Here is a 22,701-nt window from a genome sequence, read left to right on the forward strand (position 1 = left end):
CATCCATTTACTCTTCTCTTCCGTCCATCAACCTAAATGGCTCTTGGATCAATTTGTTTAAATTTGCACACTACCTGAAGATCTCTGTCCCAGAGCTGAAGTTTATTCAGTCAATTCAGGAAGTTTACTAATTGATAGTCTTTTTCACTGGAGGTTGGAAGTGTACAGGTGCAATCAGAAATATTCAACCCCCTCACCTCAATAGACATTATAGTGATGTGGATGACAGATAATGACAATAAATGACAAAAAAACCTCATCAAACAACAAAAGATATTTATTGATGCATATTTTAGTTATTTTGACAACAGAAGTTGACTTAACTTTGAAGTTCAAATGAGAAATGTAAGTCTTTCAACACATGTGCATGTGCAGTATTATTCAACCCCCCAGCTTCAGTACTTTGTGGCGCATCCTGTAGCTTTTATAACTTCTAAAAAATGTTTTCGGTAAGTGCGGACAAGCTTCTTACACCTCTCGATTGGAATCTTTGCCCATTTTTCCAGTGCAAAAGCCTCTAGATCAGTGATGTTTGATGGCTTCCATGCTGCAACTGCCTTCTTTAAATCCCACCAAAGATTTTCAATCAAATTTGAATCTGGTGACTGTGAATGCAACTCCAGGACGTTCCAGGATCTTTTTCTCAACCAAGCTTTAGTGGACTTGGAGATTTTGCTTTGGATCATAGTCTTGCTGGAAAGTTCAATGATCACCAAGGTTCAATTTGTCAACAGAAGGAATCACATTCCTCTTTAAAATGGCCTGGTATTTCTGTGAATCCATGATGCCATGTACACAATAAAGATTGCTAGTTCCTGCCGCAGAAAAACAGCCCAACATCATCTTTGACCAACCTCCATGCTGGACTGAGGGGATGGTATTCTTCTGGTCATAAGCCTGTCCTTTCCCACGCCAGACATACCGCTGGTCCATACGTCCAAACAGTTCCAGTTTGGTTTCATCAGTCCATAGAACTGTCACCCAAAACTCTGTAGGCTTATCCAAATTCCTCGTGGCATATTCTAGTCGACTTTTGATGTTGCTTGTGGTCAAGAGCTGAGTGCGTCTTGGAGCCGGCCATTAAGTCCTTTTTTATTCAGTGCACGTCTTATAGTTGCCACTGCAGCACTTGTACCAGCCTTCATCAGGTCATCCTGTAGGTGTCTTGCAGTCACACAGGGATTTATCTGAGTTGTTCTGACTAAGTTGCTGAGGGTCCTTGATGAAATGCTGGGCTTTCTTCCATGGCCAGGCATGTTTGAAGCTGCTCCATCAGTTGTAAACTTCCTTATAATGTTCCCAATTGTGTTTCTTGGAATATAATTTTTTGGGGAATTCTTCTTATACCCAAGGCGTTTCAGGTGTGATGAAATAATCTCCTCTCTCAGCTTTTGTGTAAGCTCCTTTGTCTTTCCCATGATTGCAACTCACCTTGAATACCTTCATGGGTGGGGTTCCCAAAGGCTTAACAATGTTTCAACTCAACTTTCGGACAAAAAAAACTGTCTGACAGCTTTAAAAACAACAACATTATATAGGGGTTGAATAATTGTGACATGGCTATCTTAACAAAATATATACTGCTACACACAAATACTACATCATGCATTTTCCGTGTTGATTTTCTTTATCACTCAACTCATAAAGAAGGCATCCGAAGCAGAATCTTGATCAAAGAACAAGAATCTTGATCAAAGAACAAGATTCTGTCTACTTTAATTGATAAATCCTTAAAATCTTTGGGGGGTTGAATATTTCTGATTGCAACTGTATGTGTTGGCTGTAAAAACCAAAACAATGAATTACAACATGCTGAAAAGCTTATGTGTTATTTATGACCTATTCGTTAGTGGGTGACAGTTGCTGAAGTAAACCAACAATTACTTTGCTTGGTTTGATATGAATAAAAAATGCAATTGCACTGCGATTTCATTACTTAGGTATATACATACACAAGTGTCATAAACGACCAGAATAGATAACCCAACTATTTGTGGAACATCTACACACATAATGAAAAAGTTTATACGAGCATAATGTAGCCCCTGGGTCATGAGTTATGCACAGTAGAAATAAACTGTGATGAATCATTGATCTCCTGATGGTCCTTGTTGGAAATTCTAATGTTTCCCTTGTAGTCTGCCACTGTGGTTGAGAGGAAGCCCATTTTCTTCAGTCAAGCTCCCTTGTGGCTGAAAAAAATGTCACAAAGCTTGTAGCACTGGTAGAGCAAAGCTCCCAGGAGCTCTGTGACCTACATAGAAAAACGGCTAATTTGGATCTTATAACTGTGTTGAAGGGTGGTCACAACAATCAAGTACATATGAGCGTACAGGACGGTTACATACTGCACTGGTGTGTGTTTGTGTAAAAAAACATCTAACAATTTCTGTTTGGAATCATGATCAAAGGAAATGAGATGTTATTTTGGCAGCTGTCCCCCTTCTGAAAGCTTTTGCCAAAATGGACGTAAGCCATTCACCTTCTCACATTTCATCCGGTTCATTCCACTGACATTTTATTTACATTTAAGAGCATGGCATCAACAGATCTAATGTTCATTGGGGGGTTTGGGTGGATTTGAGTGTTTATTGACATGCATTAAATCAACTACTTGACATTCCATGTGGGAAGTTGATCAACTGATCATGTATGTGGTCCTGTATTTTTTATTCAAAATTGATATGAATGAATGCAAATGATTTATATAAAGCCCCCGGAGTCTTTAAATTCATTGTAAGGGTATGCACAAAATTATTTGTAGTGTCAACTATAAATATAATCTCCTCAACATCTTTTGCTCCCATGCAGTAACTCGTCCTGGCCAAATAATGTGCTTACACCATTAACAGGCCTCTGCCGATGTCCTTTGGCAAAGTTAATCTTTTAATTTAAAAAAAGTTATTTAAAAAAAGCATTTCAGGAACGGTATTGGCTAATAAATCGTAACTACCTACGAGACTCGTCTAAATGAAAAAACTAAGGGGTTTGTCTTTTTCTTTTTTTTACTCAGGTGAATCAACCCTATAACTCTGCACATGTTTTTTGTATAGTGTGTTTACATGGGCCATTATCTTTGATTGATCAATCTTTATGGAGCAAATTAGATAGTTAATTAAAACATTCAGCGAGTAGTAAGGATTTAAAGCTTTGAGACATTCGAGAGGATTATGCAAAATGCATAAATTCTGACGGCAGCTCAATACCAGGAACAATCCCTTTTATATTCGAGTAATCACACTGATTATACGAATGCATAAAGCTTAAGGTAAACCACAGTGATTAAATAAGAGTGGAACTTGTTTTCCCAGTGGACCTCTTACTTTTATTTGTGTTAATTCAAAGCACAAGTTTAGCCACAGCCTGCTTCCCTCGCAGGCAGTTTGTGTCTCTCGCATGAAAAGAGGTGCAGAGACAACAAAAATGTTTTTCTACCGACTAAAGCTAGTCTTTCTGAAAAGCTGTGATTGCATGGCTCGAAAACCACGATGACTCTCTCTCATGGGAAATTTCAAAGATTCTCAGTGATGACTTACCGAAAAGCAAAAAGCGACCTGAAATCCAACAGCAGGCGTTTTGATCACATTTAATTCAAATGTCTTGAATTCACCCCCCACATGCACGTTCTACCCCTAGCATACTTCAACAGGCCTGAAAAACACTTCTTCAAAAGCAGATGGTCTTGAAAAACAGAGGCCACAGGATGAAGACTTCACTCTGGTCTTCACACAAAGTTAGCTCCGTAAAATGGACTCGATGCGCCTCTTCCGCCGTCTCTCGCACCATGACTCACTTTTTATGTTCCTTATCTTGTTGTCTGAGGCACTCTCCTTGCCTTTAAATCAATTCTCCTCCACAGGGATTAATAAAGTTGTGTTGAATTGAACGGAATTGAACACGAGCTGAAGCAGATATGAAGATGCGAAGGCAGTGTGGCATCTCTTTTCACGTATTGAAATGAAATATAATGTGCTTATCCTAAATGCCTCTGACGGGATTAACCGCGTCGATTTAAGGTTTTTCCCCCGAGGAGTTCAGCGCGAAACCACCCTGCGAAACACACATACACATGCACACACACACGCACACATATTCTCCCACACCCCTCGTCTGTGGTGTAATTGCCTCGGTCGGGGCGGTGAAAGCTGAGGAGCACACAGCAGTAACTCACTGATTCACAAGTGTTATTTATGCCCAACTGAGTCGGCTGCTAGCTCTCGGCAACAACGCTACTGTCTCTGTCAGCACTGTCTGTTGCTCCGAATGAAAATGTAACAACACGCTCTGAGCTGCTGACGTTTTGCCAGACGACACTATTTGGGACGAGGACGAACACCTGAGGCGGTGCTGTTACTGCTGGTGGTAAATATGTCTGTACCACGGTTTTCTATTGGTAGCATCAGCGGGGGGGGGGGGGGGGATTGTGTCACGGCATGAGGAGGATAAAAGTTAAAAATAACGACGTAATTCCCTTATGTAACAGCACATAATAATCATATGGATAACCGGGCTCATATGCAAATGTCTCATTAAGCCCACTCGTAGTAATGATACTGGCAGTGAAAGTCATAACCAGCCTACAGCATCATCACAGAGACAACAAGCAGTTACAGCCCTCATGGTGTAATTACAGCGATTGAACCCCCCCCCCCCACACTCCACAAACACCCCAAACAATACATCTGTAGCAGCATGTTCAGCCATGCTCTTCTACAGAATAGGCATGTTTTTCCTGAGCAGCTAGTCTCGGCAGGCTGTATCCCCAAAGGGTCACAACTGACCCGACCACAAAGTGCGGCGCTGCTGTAATAGACAGACGCCTCGGCCTACATCAAAGTGCTCGCCAGGGCTGAGATTGAATCTCTCTCCTCCCACTGTTTCCTTCCCAAGCTGACATTCTGAGCAGCGCTCGGGCTGCAGCCATGTCCTGATCACAGAGGTGTGGTAGATATCTGTGTGACATGGCTAAACCGCTCTAGTCCCGGCCAACGCGTTTCCTCCGGCGGCAAGGAACTCCATTTTGTTGCCGTTCATGCAAATTTCATCAACTGAAAAAAAGGTATTATTCCCTGTTATGAAAATGGTTTTCAAAGGAAACAGTTGTTTTCACAATAGACTATCACAGCCCCCCACACTCCATTCTGTAGTGCAGCTCTAGAACTTGTCCTTAACATGAAAACACATCTTTTATTCATTACCTACAGCAGCACCACCTTAGCTGTGATCCCAATTTACATTTTAAATGACAATCCTTACAAAAACAAATTATGCTACAGTTGAACAGTGGGGAATCCCTTTGGTGCTGCACATAAAAAACGAAACATTACATAGTTGAATTTCTCTCTTCTCATAAAGAGGAGAGAGTCACATTTAATACTTTAGGTCGCAATGAGCCTGGTTAACAAATGAAATCTACAGAAACAAGTGCTTTGATCCATATCAAACTGTCTTCTTATCGTCATTTAAAAGAATTTCAATGAGTACTTATGATGATCCAAATAATATCGTGAGACATTATCCGTTTTCAATGAGAGCTCTTAAAATAACACGTAAAACTCAAGCTGGTGAGTGGCCTTTGTAGACCACTGAACTGATCAACATGGGAGAATCTTTCCTGTCAGATGTGCTACATAAAAAAAAACATGTTTGGATACTAGGCTAGTTATGTTAGTCATCACTAGGATGAGTCATTGTGATCATGAAAATTGACGTGAACTTTGTTTGACCTAGTGACGGACACATTTCTTCAAGGTGAAGAGCCACAGGAAAATGTGAGATACAGTTATATTGATCCTAAAATTGTTTTGTGTGTCCGAACTCTCACACCTTCGGACACAATGGTGACTTCCTTGCAGTATTGTCCGGATTGGCACATTCTATTCTATTCAATTCCCTTCTATTATATTCGTGTAGGAAATCACAACATTCATTAAAACATGGTACTTTACAGCGTTGAGAGAGATAGAAACCAACCACTTCTTATAATGAGCAGGCACTTAACCACACTGGAGATGAAAGACTCCATTTTACCCCACAGTTGAATGTGACAACTGAACCTTAAGTTTCTCAGTGGGCCCTTTGAGTGCTTCGACTGGTCAGTGTGAGCTGCACTAAAGCCAGAACATTTGAGTTTTGGTGTGAGCAGTGTTTTTTTTCGTCGTTTTTTTACTCTTGTTACACAGGGATACGCTGATCTTGTCAGTGAGGTCAAATAAAGAGCAATGAAAATGAGTCCCTAGTATGTGTGTGTATTGTAGCAGATGATTTTAAGATTTTCTTGAGGAAAAAGCACTCTAAAGTTTTACTTCGATACTTGAATGTACCTCAATTGATTTTCGGGCCACTTTGACAGCAGCCCAGCAGGCTGAAACACACTTAGCAGGCAGTTGCCTATTTGCAGATCCAGAGAGAGTATTAACTTTTATTTGCAATTTGATTTGTGTCCACCTGACAAAAGTATGTTCAATATTCACTTTCCTCCTAGCTCTGTTTTGTTTTCAACCAAGGTCTTGATCTGAAGTCCATAGTCGCTATCTATTCTGCTGTTGATGCAGGGCAGCACAGGTTCCTGCGACTGTGAATTAAATGAACCATGCCTTTCACCTTCAATGTAGTGGATGGGAAAAATGAATAGTTTGAAATCTTGGCTGGCATGGAAAGTGTAACCTCTCAGGTCCTTTTTTTTTCTGTTGTTTGCCAATCAGTGCAATTCTAAAATTAGAATTGCTACCTACTGTGTCGTTGCAGGAGCTGGAACTAGAAATAAGTATGATATAAACCAAGACAGAATAAAACAACCTAGGATTCTGACGCACGCATTGAAAGTAAAAGGCGAGGGCCGACGTGCCCGGCTGAGGTGGGATTGCAGCCCCCTGGGGCTCCGTGCACACCACCGCGTACCCCCTGAAACACTTTGCATTACCCAGTTTGTTTTTTGAACACTGTGTCTTGTTTGTCACTGAGTGGCGGCTTCACTCTGAGTGGGGACGGAGCCCCGGGGCCTGAGTGTATGTGCTGTCTAGGGACACACACACCGCTTCTGGTATTTCATGCTGGTCTGATACGATGATGATTTAACAAATTAACATGAATGTGAGTTCACTGTTCACGAAAAATATTCGCGACATGCACAACACTGTACAGGGCGCCACTGCAGAGCAACGGGTGGCCGACACCTGGCTATGGCGAAAGAACGCTTTGTTTACTCTTCCACCGTTAAAGAGATGCAGACGTCAAAACATTAGCTCCGCCTCCCATTTCCCCTACCTGTTATGCCTCTGAGCACCACCAGTTTGAGAATCACTGGCATAGAGTGAGATGGCGTTTTGAGTCTGTTTTTATTTCAAATTAAATTTTTTCTTTTGTCTTTAATTTCTTTATTTTCAGCATGCCTTGCATCCGTCAGGCCGAGCTGGACCCCCTGGAGGGCCGTATCGGGTGTGCGGGCCGTATGTTTGACACCCCTGGTCTAACCTGTTAAAGCAGGAGCATAAACTAAAGGGTAAGGGTACTAGCACTTATCTCATCAAGGTTACAAAGTGCTTCAAAAAAAAGTCCATGGCACAAAGATTAATGACCTATAATAAAACATATTAAATTCAGTTCAATTTTAAAGGCCAAATCATAAAAAAATAAGGTCAAGACCTTTCAATTTGTATAGAAACTCAACATTAAGATTAAGATTAAGATTAAGATATGTTTATTTATACCAAACACATGCACAGACATGCACAACACACCCATGCAATGGCAGGCAAATTCAACCTCTGCATTTAACCCATCTGTGTGCAGGAGGTAACAGAAAAAACTCCTTCATGAACTGAAAGAAACCTCTGGCGGAGCCTAACTCAGTGTGGGCGGCTATCTGCCTCGAACAGTTGAGATGAGCAGAGAAAAATGGGGAGGAGAGGCCAGGTGGTCGGTAAAGAGGGGAGAGAAGAGATGGGGGGGGAGAACAGCCAAGGGGTTCATCAGTTGTTAAAGCCTTTTAAACGTTAAAGCCGAACCTGAGGGTACGCTGTGGCTGAAGGTAAATCTGACAGGCTACTGGCTTGTAAGCAGTGCTATGAAAGCCATGTGGTCAGACGTCATTACCTCTATTATAACATCTGTCCTATTTAACAAACTACAATAAAATATGATTGCAATGAAAGTAAGGAATAAGGAATAAAGGAGATCAAACAACACAGGAGTACCAGAATTACAAATCGCATGTTATAAAGGTTCCCTATAAGAACATGTTTTGAGGTAGGGAGTGACTTGGCGAGCCTATCTCATCAGGCAGGGAGTTACAGACCCCTGTGGTCCTGACAGAGCCCGGTCACCTTGAGTAGCCAGCCTTGACCTAGGGACCGCTAACATGACATGCTGGCCGATCTCAGGTTGTAGCTGGGATTGTAGAGAGCCAAGAACTGCGAAATGTAAGAAGGAGCCAGCCCATGTTGAGCTTCAAAAGTTATTAAAAGAATCTTAAAATCAATCCTGAATTTAACTGGTAACCAGTGAAGGGATGTAAGGATTGGTTTTAGTAAAAGTACGAGCAGCAGCATTTTGAACGAGTTACTAGGGCTTGTGTAAAGGGCGTTGCAGTAGTCCAGACAGGAAAAGACAAAGGCATGGATTATCTTCTCTGAGTCAGGGAGCGATAGAACTGATTTTAATTTTGGAAATATTTCTTAAATGGAAGAAGAAGGATTTGATGATTTTTTTTAAAGTGTTTAAAAATTCCGATGGGAATCGAATGTGACACCTAGATATTTTTAGCTATTGTTTAAATATTGGTTGCAAGGGGACCGAGAAATGATAATGTTTGCCTTCTAGCGGATCGGGGCAGAAGATATTATTTCTGTTTTGTTTGACTGAAGGAAATTGAGTGACATCCATTCCCTGATGGCACCGAGGCACTCTCTTACACTTAATTGTCCAGTTTAAAAGAGAGGACATTTTTGGGGTCTTTGGTATAGGAATGATAGGATAAAGAGATGTGGAGAGACGGTATCTGCTTTCAATAACATACTGAGCTCATAATATCCTGGATTTATCCAGAGGAGGTTTACATGAGAACATAAATGTCAGTTTCTGCAGTCATTCTGCAGATTTTCTCCTGCAGCCCCCTCGTAGACAGTCCAGAAAATGTCCCAGTGAGACCATGTGAGAAAACAGCAGATTATTCACTGCAAGTGAGCCGGTGCGTTTCTAACATGCGGTGAATGCAAGACGGAGAAAGAACAGATACACACATCCTAGGATAGAAAAGAGGAGCCGTGCACGTAGAAGACAATTACGATGATGTCAACTTGGAAAGACGATGAGATTCAAGAGTTTTTGGTGATACGGGGGAAGGTGTTCATCTGGCCTCCTGCATGTTGCACTGCTTTTGTCGGCCACTTTGGTTCAGCAGAAACAAGCTAGTGACATATCACGTGCTTATTTATACTTCCAGCAGTAACGGTACAGGGGACTCGGTGTGCAGAACCCTGAAGCTGCACCACCGCTGCTGCACAAAGAGCTGTTCACCTGTTCCTTCAAAGAGGAATCAGTGCAGGAGAAGCCGATGTCGTTGCATATTACTTACATTGATGAGTCCCAGTCACTACTACTAAGCACTGATTGCTGGTTTAATCTAAGTTTAGTAACTTAACAATAGACATGAAGCCAATTCGATTAAACAGCTATTGAGATGTGTGAGCCACAGACAAACATCGATTTCAGGAATTAATTGATATGTTTCTTATGGTTGCTTTACCGAAATCTGAAAAAATGAAATTTTGATAAAGCTTTTAAGAATAACTTTAAGAATAAAGTTCTAACATTTTAAATAATATCCTGTATCTGTCCTGCATGTATTTGCATTGTGTGCCTCCTCCCCAAACAAGGAAAGGAGATTAAGAATATAGAACAACTACCACAAATATATGGTTTCCCAGTATGTATTATTAGGAAAAGATCCATACTCTGGCTGTAATAGTGACCACAATGCATATCTGTTGACTGTACTTCATTATCTATTATCAGCCTGAATACAAACCCATGTTTTGCTCCTTTTTTCCCAGCACTTACAACAAAGAAGAACCAGACTGCCCAAAGCGACAAGAAGGCATTGAGCCTTTCATTATGCAATTGATTGATGACAGGAAGCAGCATTTGTAGTACAAACTTCTGAACTAACGAGGAGAGTTGTGCAGATTTGTCGGCTTTGAAGTGAAGAGCTGAAACCCAAGTGGTCGGCTTTCACACCCACTGGCTGATTTAAGCGCATTATCTGGCATGATTGGTCCAACTTAGCTCCCCCATTTCTGCCTTTAGTGAGAGAGTGGCAGCTGAAAGCATACGCTTGATTAAAGAGCAGTGTCATAACAAACGGCAGCGCAGAGACACCGGCTGGATGGAGGACTAATGCAAAACATGCTGCTCTCCTCACGTACTGCTTCATGGACTCGTCTCTAGCCGAGAGGCACAGTTTAGGACTGACAGTGCGTCAGATCCTGCCATGAGTGACAGGCCTGTGCTACGTGTAACAGAGGATCTCATTTCCAGCATTTCTTTAGTCAATGCTTGACATTTCCATCGGATTATCATGGAGGCTTCGGGTATAATATTGGCCCTTGTCTTTCTTTTTCTCATACTTTCTTTATGCAAATGTCGTTTCCTAGATGGACTCAAATTTGAGTCGTTGCCATGTTAATATCCTGTCATGATTGCCTCGAGTGTCGTGGAACAACACTGTAGCGGCGTTTGGAAAATAATTAAGGAAATGATGAACATGGCATCGTAATCTTCGGTTAAATCAGTCACATCTCCCGTGGTTATGTGGAGACAGGAAGCATAAGAGAAATAAATGACGGCTAGAGCCAACGCAGAGGATGCAATTACAGAAACTAAAATGGAGAAGTATTTCCACGGGCTTAACTGTGCAGAAGATTATTAGATTGGTTCAGAACATCACCAGCTTCAACGCAACTGAGGAGGTTACACTGTACCTCCACTCTTCCGGTGAGCACAGACCTCGGTTATAGTCATTTTCATTATGACTGTTTGGAGAATGCATTCCATATACGGACAGTAGATCAGCTTCTATAGATTCCATGCGAAGGGTCGGCTTCGTCTGCTCTTCCCTTTGTATTCTTTTTAAGATGACACAACAAATTCGTGGGCAAACACATTTGCACAGAGGAGGCTTGAAGATAAAAACATGTGTTCCAAAGTTTAAGAGTGCACAACCTCAAAAAGAACACGAGTGCAGCAGCTTTTGTGAGGAGGTCGTCTGCTCTGGGCTCCTTGTGGGAGCATGTTGCTCTGCTGCCGCAACTGCTGTCCTGCTCAGTTGTGCCAGAGAAGAGAGCTCACCAACCATCCCTGTACCCGTAAACACATTGAAACATTTGCTCCCTGGTAAAGTTGAATTTTGAGACTTTGGAAGTCCGAACATCGTAACGCATCATGAGCCTTTTCCAGACACGACCTGTGGATACAGTCCGGAGAATTGGGTCCAGACTTTCATTTCACGTGTGAACAACAGTGGGAGGTTCTCTGCTCAGACACACATGGTTTTATTCGTCTGTCGTGTGTTAGAAGCATCATCCATATTTATACACATTATTGTGTAAAATGATCGTGGCGATCTTTTAATACCATTTTGATTTGAAGAAATGTTAGGGTTGATACCTCAAATGTAAGTACAGTGTGGTTCCATTTAATGATAAGCGGTCTGGCCATATTAGCCACCAGCTGGACTGACTGGAATAGAGTGGGGAACAACGATTAAGCATGTTGGTGATTAAACCCAACAGCAAATCAAAGGTCATGGTCACTATTCCGAGTGACCAATCACAAGAGCAGAGACGTCAGCCACTATCTCTGTGTCTAAAGTCTCTAAAGTCAACTTGATGCTCTCTTTGAGGATGCTAGATACAGTTCTCGTCACTTGGATCGCACATTTGTGGGTTTGTATGTGTTCAAGTTCTGAGACCAATTAAATGCCATGAACGTAATTGCAGAGAGCCCAGGTGCCGGTTCAGTCTACAATATGAGAAGAGTTTTAATAGCTCACTCAGTAACGCTTGGTTAAGTGAGTCATCCTGTGACTCACCAAAGCATGGCACAGTGGAGCTCAAATTCTTAAATGGCTTTTACATTTTTCCCAAAGTGAACCAATGGGTTGGATCAGACGCACAATGTTACAGACACGATCAGGGGCTGAGAGCAGCGGTACAAGTCATAAGGCACGTAGGCACTAGACAAGGAAAGCTCAGGGGTAAGCTGGCAAGAATAGCTGGCATTGAAACAAGAGGGAAGGCCCACATGAATCACAGTGGATAGTGCCAGAACAAGAGATGAAACTGTAAGCATCCTCTTTTAACAGTAATCATCCTTTCCTTTCTAACTTTGAGACTCTGAACTCTTGCAGGAACCGTATTGAGCCTTTTACAGCCAAATGTATTTTTAAGTCTCTGTCTTTGCAAGTACAACTTAAGTTTTAAACAAAAAAATGACCCACAAGTCTTGCCCCACAGTATTATTCATTATGTTTTATGCTTTGTTTTGAGGATATTTATTCTCTACTTGTGCACTGTAGTACACTTTATACTTTATTCAAAATATTGCTCTGTATGGCAAGTTTTCTTTTGTAATTATGTTTTAGTAATCTGAACCCAATTCCATTCCACATAAAGAAATATATAAGCTCATACTGTTTCGAATGGGCCCTGGTTTCTCGCCCAGTACCTACAAATATTTTATACTACCAGACTGCATATTGCAAATGGAATAGGCTTAAAGAAACATGTGGTACGGCACTGGGGACACAGGTTCAATACCTGACACCTTTGGTCTGTGTTGCAGATGCCACGTTTCTGTTTTTTTTAAGACAGAAGCAACCAGAATGGCATTCATTTGAGCACGTACCTCAGCCCAAGCCAAACAGTCCTTCACACCTGTCTGGCTCTTACAATTGAAACATTTGAGATAGTAGTTTAAAAATATGCTGCAAATTCTCGAACCTCATAGACTAAGACTCAAACAATATGTCTAACTTTTTAACTCCAGCCTCCAGACGTCATTGTCTGACAAGTTGACAAAAAATTTGGAGGATAAGTGTTTAAAATTGTGGTGAAAAGGATCTATTGGCAGAAATTGAATATAAAATAATATTAGTGATAATTTTGCTAGTGTGTGATAATCTAAATCGTACAAACTGTTGCAGTTGTTTGACCTTCGAATGAGCCCTCTATATTTAAATACTTTATATTTATATATAACGGTAGAGGGTCCTATCTACCGAAACCGCCACATTTTTTACAGTAGCCCAAACTGGACAAACTAAAAACCTTTTCAGTTTTAACGACAACTGAAGGAAACCACAGGTTCTCTTTCATGTTTGGAAGGGGAGGGTGAGGTGTGGGGGGTTCAGCTTTACCACTAGATTTGACATAATTCTATAAACTGAACCTTTAAACCGCCACTTCAGTCAAAGCTATGTGTGCATCCACCATGGTCATGTAACTCAGTATTTCCAGTGCAGGTGTATAATGGTTGACACGTGTTTGTTTACAACGTGACTCACCTCCAGGATGAACAGTCTCAGAATGAACAAGAACCTTTGAAGGAAGTGCAATAGAACGTCTTTAGCCCTCTCCTGTGACTCAGGAGGTAGAGGGTCGACCACAAGGTTGGTGTTTTCGATCCCTAGCTCCTCATGTCCATATTCCAAAATGTCCTCGGGCAAGGCGCAGTGCATTGTTGTGTGATAGAAAAAGCTCTGCATACATCACTGCTTTTAGACATGCATTGAACGTTGCATTATTTCTGAAAAGGTCTGGGGGCTGCATGTGAGAACCATCTAAGGTGCTGCGGGCATTCTCATGAGTTCCTCCTTCAAGCAACATTGTAAAAACTCTAGATAATGTGAACCCATGTGAGAATACAGTAGGAGATTATCTGAAAGATCCATAATTTATACTTTACTCCATCTTTACTGCATCAAAATTGTGTGTGATCTTCTCTTACCCATGCCCCGTCCCTCTAACAACAGTCACAAACATTGATGCAATTTATAGCTGCGCTAATTGAACAAAAGTGGTACCAGTTAACCCCTTATTGCCTGAATTAATTTCCAATTATTTAAAAAAAATATTATTTGTGTTTTTGGGTTTCATACAGATGCTAAATTAAGTGGAGATTGTTAATGTCAATATGGCATATACAATAGATATACATTTAGGTATGAGGCAAATTAGCCACATTAGGCATAATGGGGCATAACTGTACATTAACAAATTTTCCAGTCTCTGGTATGTAGATTACTTTTGCTTGAAATTGAATAAAAACATATGTTTCTGTACAATCATTGCAGATCCATCATCATAGTAATTCAAATACAGCTTAATACCTCAAAATAACTTTGCTACACAGTCCCAAGGGGCTAAACCCAATTTAAGCGAATCTTGACCCTTTAAAACAGCCCTTTGTCCTGCGTATGGTCTTGGCTCAAAATTGTCCTCTCAAAGATCTAGGTATAAGTGCAAACACACACACGCTCTCAACACTCTGGGAACCTGTTGGATGTTTGATGTGCAATTGCTGAGAAAATGAAAACCCCAAGAAGCCTCTCATCAGACATTTACATTTCCAAAAGAGGATTAGCGATGGTGAGATTCCTGTGAAGCTGATAGTCGTCTCATTGACATTGTAACATGGCAACTTTAAGGGGACACACCGATTCCCTGTGCTCTTTGTCATCACAGGATTACAGCTTGAAGGAGCAACTCTCCACACGTCGGAGCGCCACCTGATCGTGTGGTCTGATATTAGCATTCTCTCTTGTACACAGTGAAGAAGCTCAGAGAGAAAATTATGTACCGGATGAAAATTGGTGCTGCGGCAGTGACACAGGAACCTGGCCGACACTGTCAATAATAGAAAAGAGCATTGGAGGCATGAAGGTCGGCAAACTCACCTCCGTGGAATTGTTAGAACTGACCTTCAAAAACATGCACACGGACACTGTGTGCACAATGAAAAAGATATACCCCATTTGCATATGAATAACAGTGGGCAATATGACACAGCTGTACGGCGTAATGTGATCGTCCATCTAACGCATGATTCATCAGGAAATGTCTCTGATCTGGTGCCATGCCTGTTGTTCACTAGACTCTGCAAATGTGTCTTGATCAACTCCACACGCCTGAGTATTATTTCTATTTTCACACCTCTCTGTCTCCCGTTCCTAATTGAGGAATAATAGAGGTATTTGGGTCATGCTGTCAATAGAATAGCATTCCTCTTTCATGTGAGGATGTCCTGGGGAACATTAGAAGTATAAGTAAAGAGAGAAAGAAATCTTTATTGATTTGTCCATTGAGAGAAGTGCTCAGGATGATACATAAAGAAACATTACCTGAGTGACAGCTGCTTTGTGGAGGCATGATGAAGACATTCAGCCTTTTTCATATTTAAACTATACCATGTCATAAAAGAAAATCCCAGCAGTAACTACTCGGTAAATCACTGAACAAAAAGATGTATCCATCATCGTTCAAGCATTTATTTCAGCCGACAGCCAGAAGCGGTGTAGAAAACACAAAGTAGCATTTTCTGCCACTAAAGAAAGAGACGTTCATCACAAGTCGTCAGGCCATCAGGGCATTCACGACTGCTACATGTTAGTAGTTGACAGCAAAACAGAGAGAGAGAGAGAGAGAGAGAGACTCACCTGCTAACTAAGGCATTAGGCCTCGGTTAGTGCTCCATCCTTATCTCTATCCTGCTTTGTACAAAGTACTTTTTTTTATAATTTTTTTATTTTATGAATGTTCTTTGAAATGAGTAGCTTCAGTGCTCATAATCACAAAAACCTAACAAGACAAAACCAACAAAACATAAAATAGATATAGTAAAATAAAAAAACTCCCACCCCCTCACAGTCTAGTCCTCAGCTCTATTTTAAGATTAAGATATGTTTATTCATACCAAACACATGCACAGACATGCACAACACACCCATGCAATGGCAGGAAAATTCAACCTCTGCATTTAACCCATCTGTGTGCAGGACACACAGAGCAGTGAGCAACCATGTACGGCGCTCGGGGAGCAGATGTTGGGGGAGTAAGGTGCCTTGCTCAGGGGCACTAGACAGGGTAGGGAGACTCTTGGATTTTTGAACAGATCAATCCAGGTTCGTCTTTTGTTGTCTCTCCGTGGAGTCGAACCAGAGACGAACCAGAGACCTTCTCATCCCATAGTCCAAGTTTCTACCACTAGACCACCGCCTCAAGGACAGATATAAAGCGTCTCTTCAAAGGCTCTATATAAATTCAAGTTATTATTATAATAGCTATTATTCAAGCTATTATTCTTCTGTTGCTTTAGCACCCACAGTGCATTAGTAGTTCCACAGTATACTTGCTGTTTAACCATGTGCACGCATTGGCAACCGGCTGCATCGTGAGTGTTGTTGTTCAGATACTTGCTGAGGTGCACAGGTTACTGGAGGATTCCAGAGGGCTCACCACACAACAGAAGACTAAGGAGTTCTCCGCTCTACAATTTTGAGTCAGAAAGGTTTTCTGCAACCTCCAGGTTTGCATGCGATAAACAAAACCAAGGATGGCGACGCTGGAGGAGACCGACATTCGGCTAATTAAAAGGAACAGCGTTTCAGCCAAATCCAATACAATTGAAGTAACTTAAATGTCCTCTGATATCCTTCTCTTGAGCCACGTTCGCATACACACACACACACACCGTACACACTGCACACAAGCTCTCACCCAAGGGTATGCGTGGGGTGCGCGGTAGCATCGCTAGTTCCGGTAGCGGACATTTAGGCTCAAAACCTCAGTCAGATAAGTCAAATGGGAATGTGTGGGCTTACGGATACTTGGTTGACACGACAGGAGCAGTATGGAGGCCTTTTATGTTCTTTTCTGTAAACAGGGTCCCAGTTACTTCAATTGTGTTGAATTTGGCTGCAACGCGGTTTGCCCCCTCAAACTCCGTGGACAGGAACACTTAACCCACCACTGTATCAGTATTTTTGGGTAAACCATACCTTTAAGATCAAGACAATCCACATAGTTAACAGCAAGTATATTTTGGGGCTTAAAGTCGTGCCTGCCTTTTCAAATGCTTGTCAACAGCATCTGAGCCCCCTGCTGCATACATGCTGTAGATGCATTGCACTAAATATATACCAAGCAGGAGAGGTACCTGAATAAAGAATACACGGCTTCAGGCCCATTCTAGGAATGCGTTGTGAGCTGATGAGGTACAATGGTTTCCATTTGAAGAAGGAAAACACTGCAAAGTGTGTTATCGTAAGTCTCTCTGGTCCTTTTCTCCAAAGCACCGCAGTCGTCTTAAGTGAAATTATGCTTTATTTGTCTCTCCATTGTCCTTGAAGTTGAATCGTTGCAGCTGTGTTTTACTGCAAGTTTGCCTTCCCTCCTGTGAGCCTCCAGCTCCTACTCTCTTTTTCTTCCAGAAACACACTAATCCAGCTCGCAGGGACAAACTGCTGCCTCTAGTCAAACTTTGTTCACATCACAACCCCGAGCTGTATTAGTGATTATCTCTCTGATGTGACAACTCTTTTATCGTCAGGGATAAGTTTTAATAATGCAAAGGACCGCCGCTCAGAAATGCTTGAAAGGGAAAAGGGCAGAGCTGGAGTGAGAATCCCATAGGTTCAACACACCTTGTGCAGCTATTGTAATCTACATAAAGCGTTGGAGTTAATAAATCTTTTTGCCAAAAGGACGATAGGCGGCCGCATATTTTATCAGCACTCACGGCTTGTACGAAGCTTGCCACAACCCAAAGTAGTTCACTCTGGGTTCTAGATTGTATTTTGCCACATGCGGATGTACTGCTCCATTTCTGTTACATTACTTTAAATCCATCAGCGCTGAGAGATTATGAGAGTTTTTTTTCCCAATTCATTTTAACAGGGTTCAGGCTGCCTCCACATGCTGAGATGTAGAGCACTGGTTAACGGAGTGCTTTTTTTTACTGCATTAATCAGGACTCTCTCATTATCTTATGTCTAAACTGCCTCTACATCTGAAAGCCTCATTTGGCTTAATAAGAAATGATGCCAGAGTAAATTTCTGGTTTATCTTTCAGGAGCACGGTTCAGGAGTAGTGCATGGATCTACATTCTTATGTAGTGACATGTGATCATTTTAACTAGGTATTAATAAAGAGACATAAATCCATTTAAAAATTGGATCAGCATACATTTATATAATTTATGGGAATGTTAAAGTATATATTATTGATAGGTTTAGTGTTTCAGTCCGTCTGAACTTTCCTGTACATTCTTCATACAGAACTACATGTGGTTTTATTTTTTATAGATCTATCAGCTTATATATTTATATCAGAATTTTTTTTCTCCCTCATCAGTATTGGCACCGGCCCCTAAAAATCAATATCACGAGTGGTCTACCCCTCACCTATCATAAACAATAAATGCACAATAAACTATTTCAAAATTATAGTGAGTGATCAGTCATTTGAAGCCAGGAAAAAAACGTTTGATCAATGTTTCAAAACCAATCCATCCAAATATTTTTTTGCAAATTTCTCCTGGAACGTCAGCATCAAGGTGGCTCGAGAGAACAAGTCATTAGAGCCCAGTGCAGAAATCCTCAAATGTTTGCCCAATATTTTAGAGCAGAATTAATAAATAAAACAGTAATAAACCGTTTATTGTTCTGTTTGTCACACTCCTCATCCCCTCTGCTCTCGTCTCTTGTTCTCTTCTGCTTCCTCCTGTCTCGCTCATAAAAAAAGAGGAAATACGATTTTTTTTTACCAAATTTTTAATGAATCATTTGGTTGAGGAATCTAATGTCTATCATGTATTTGATAGACATTAGATTCCTATCATGTACCACCACCTCCCCCAGGTCCGTTTGGCCTGGGGCCCTCAAAGTCCCTAAGTGAAAAACTCCTGATAATAGATTACACAACCATTAATGCATAGTTCCACACACAACACAGCATGGACACCTGGATGCCGGATACAGGCAGATATTTAAACAGATGTACATCAATCCGCATTGTATTGCTATTAATGCGTCACTGCAGTGTAATCAGTGTGTTCATTCTGATAACATCTGTCTTGCATAGCATTATTTAACCAGTCTCTCTCTTGCAACACCCACTGGAATCGGTCTTATTTATGATTAATTACACACAGTTGCTTTAAACATATTTAAAGGTGCTTGAGTTTGTTCTCAAGTCCTGATCACAGACCAGCAGACTGCAGAGACTCAGGCTCCAAATGAGGACAAAAAAACGCAAGATGCCGACACTGTGACATTTTAGTTGCATGATTGTACAGCAACTAAAGTGGACACTTCATCAATCTTCATATACAGTCTGTGGTCCTGATTCATGTGCTGCTTCACTAAACGGAGATAACTTTTCCTCCATCTCCCCTTTCTTCACCTGGAATGACAGACACATAGATCTGAGGCCAATTCCCACCGCTAACAACTCCGATGCTGCCATCCCTTGATTGAGAGCATGATTACCATGTGAGGTAATGATTGGTATGTAATGTTATACCATTTCCTCCTAATGATGGCTGAACTAAAGAATGAATCCATGCAATCACTAATTTCTGCCACTCTCCCCCCAGACACCTTGTCAACGGCTGCTCCTGGCTGCCGCGGTAGTTCAACCCGGACTGCAGTCATTCGCATGGTGAGAACAAGCAGCAGGTTTCATGACGTCCTGACCTCCGCTCTTCACAACGTGTGCAGAATCTTTACATGTCCCTCCAGTTTACATAGAAGAAAGTAATAGAAACACGGGCCAAACATTGTGTGGAGTCGGAAATGAGTCATTAATTACTCACTTGGTTCTTTCTATGGGAGATGACTAATGTTTCTCCAGTCCTCTTCCTGTTGGAGGGGTAGTTGTGAGAAGTTCAAGTTAGAGTTCAAGTACTTCATGGAGACAGAAAGTAGTCACCATGAACTATAATGCAAAACATCAAATGACACAAAGCAAAGTTTAAAATACCGTCAACAGGCTAGTGTCAATGAAACAAACACGTTTATTTTAAGTACAGAGCACAACAAAGATTTCAATGTCCCAGACTTTTAATCTTGAAGTAGGACAGACGTTTGGTCAGCGCCAGCCTCTGTGTCAGGACGACACACACACACGGAGGAAGAACCCACATTCACAGGTGTGTAGGAGCTGCAGCGTCTCGAGTCCAGAAGAGACAGTCGCACATCTGTGCAACTCACAACTCTCACACATAGCAGATGTTGGATTACTGTGATCTCCCAGCAAACAACATTCTCCCGACCGCACATTTCTATGTCAGTGCTGTACGGAGCCCCTGAGGTCCCAAAATATATATATAGTTATATGTAGTTATTATCTTGTGGGAGGGTCAGGGTTATAAGATACAGTATCTAGTGGGAACCAGAAAATTATCTGTGCGCACAAGATGAACATGTTCTCCACACAGAGTTAACATCTGCATAATAAAGACATGATGCTTTGAGGAGACAACACTAAGTTCAGTTTTTTAATTTCACAAGTATTATGGTGGAAACGTAGTCCCTCTGTCAGCTGAGTCCTTCAGTATGCACAGCAAATGATTCCTAACAGCCCTGTGTGTCGGTGCAAGAGCAACGAGAATTTAGTGTGACATTCCCAGGTGAAATGAAACTTGATTAGCCCCTGAAGTCCCAAAAGATGATGTTTTTTTATCTTGTGTGCACAAGTTAAACATCTTGTCCCCACAAGATACAAAATGATAATCTTAAGGGACTTCGGGGGCTGCGCAGTGCCGTCTGGGTCTGGGAAAAGAGACTAAAATGTCCCCAAGCTGGATGGTTGTTGATTTGAAGACTGTAATAGAGTTTGCATCCCCGACGGTGAGGGCAAGATGTGGACGTGAGTGAGAACAGGCTCTGCTACTTGATGGTTTCTTTTCCCGAGACTCAGGAAATCAATGTCACAATGATCTAAGAAACGAATGAAGGGCAACGTCGGATAAATAATGTTCATCACATCCTGTCTATTCAGCTGAAGCATCACTGTTATTGACTCAACATTCGCATTAAGATTGAGACAATAGCCCAGTTCAGAACTGGTAATAACATCCATATCAGGTGATCTGATCACAGGTGGATCTTAATACCAGATCTAAACAGGCTCTAGGTAACTTTTGCTTGACTATAAAGTTTCCCTTAGTTTCATATGATTCTAAGTGGGTTTAAAGCTGCACTCATCCGTATGTTTGTGTAAGCAATGCACCACAGGTACATTGGTCAATGAGGTCAGTCATAGTGATGAGTCCACAGAGTCCAACTAGTGTCCTTCAACAGTGTTATAGAGACGTTTATGTTCAACCTAAAAGTTGCATTATAAGCAAAATATTTACTGACAGTATCTGTGTTTTTTTATTTTGTATTTTAATGCCATATTGTTACTTTATGAGACGGTCATACAACAATGATAATGCAGGAAATTATGCACTCTTAGCACAAATGCAAACAGTCATTATTAGCACATTGTCTCTGTCAGGTCTGTGATAATATCAATTTAAAGATGGCTGACATCATCCGGTATTAGCCACTGCAAGTTCTTTGAAATTAGCAAGATTGTGTTTATTTCTAATGATTTGAAAAAATGTATTCGAAGACTTGCTTTATTATTTCAGGTCAACTTGGTTTGAGAGTTTCATATAAAGATGTGTCCTCTTTCCGCTGCTATTGGCCCATTATTCCATTCAAAGCAGTTCCAACAAAATTTGGATTGGAGAAAACTGTTTCCATGGAGACACCCCTGACCCTCAAACCCACACCCACTGACAAAACGAGTCTTGTGTCCTGTATCATACCTACTGCATCATGGTCAGGATGCTCTGTAGATTCCATAACCTGGGATCCACATCCACAGTTATCACCTCAAGTGGTCGCTCATGCTATTTGCTTCTCTGGAGATCACTTCATGTTTCTCTGGAGGAAGAGCTCTTCAAAGGGCTAGTTCATGTGCTGTGGTTCCAGTTATTATTCCAGCGCTCCACTTCTCATCCATTTATGCTATGGCACATTAAGTAACAAAAAAAAAAAAAAAATCTGTCAAGTGATTTAAGGCAATAATAAACTAACTGAACACTGGTTACATTATTTATTGAGTGAACTACACAAAGGCCAAAGAAATACTATTAAACGTTGTAATATATAAAAACATAAATGTGTGTTTCCTATATTGCAACTCTAATTAACCAGCAGCTATTTGCAGAGGACGAGACAATGGGTCCCCGGACAGAGGCTTGTAAGATGTGTCCCATATCTGCTTGTGCACTTTGGAGTTATACACTCAGACTTAAAGACAACACATGTTTGTGTCGCTTTGTGGTCATGTTGAGAGTTTTTGTGGACATGATATGTTTCTTTGTGGTCATTTTACTTCTCACTTAAGTCATCTATTGTCTCTTTGTGGTCATTTTGTGAGTCTTTTTGGACGTTATATATGTTTTTTGTGGTCATTTTACTTCTCACTTAAGTCATCTATTGTCTCTTTGTGGTCATTTTGTGAGTCTTTGTGGACGTTATATGTTTCTTTGTGGTCATTTTACTTCTCACTTAAGTCATCTATTGTCTCTTTGTGGTCATTTTGTGAGTCTTTTTGGACGTTATATGTTTCTTTGTGGTCATTTTACTT

This window comes from Platichthys flesus, chromosome 10 (assembly GCF_949316205.1).
Source record: "Platichthys flesus chromosome 10, fPlaFle2.1, whole genome shotgun sequence".
In the NCBI taxonomy this organism is placed as follows: Eukaryota; Metazoa; Chordata; class Actinopteri; order Pleuronectiformes; family Pleuronectidae; genus Platichthys; species Platichthys flesus.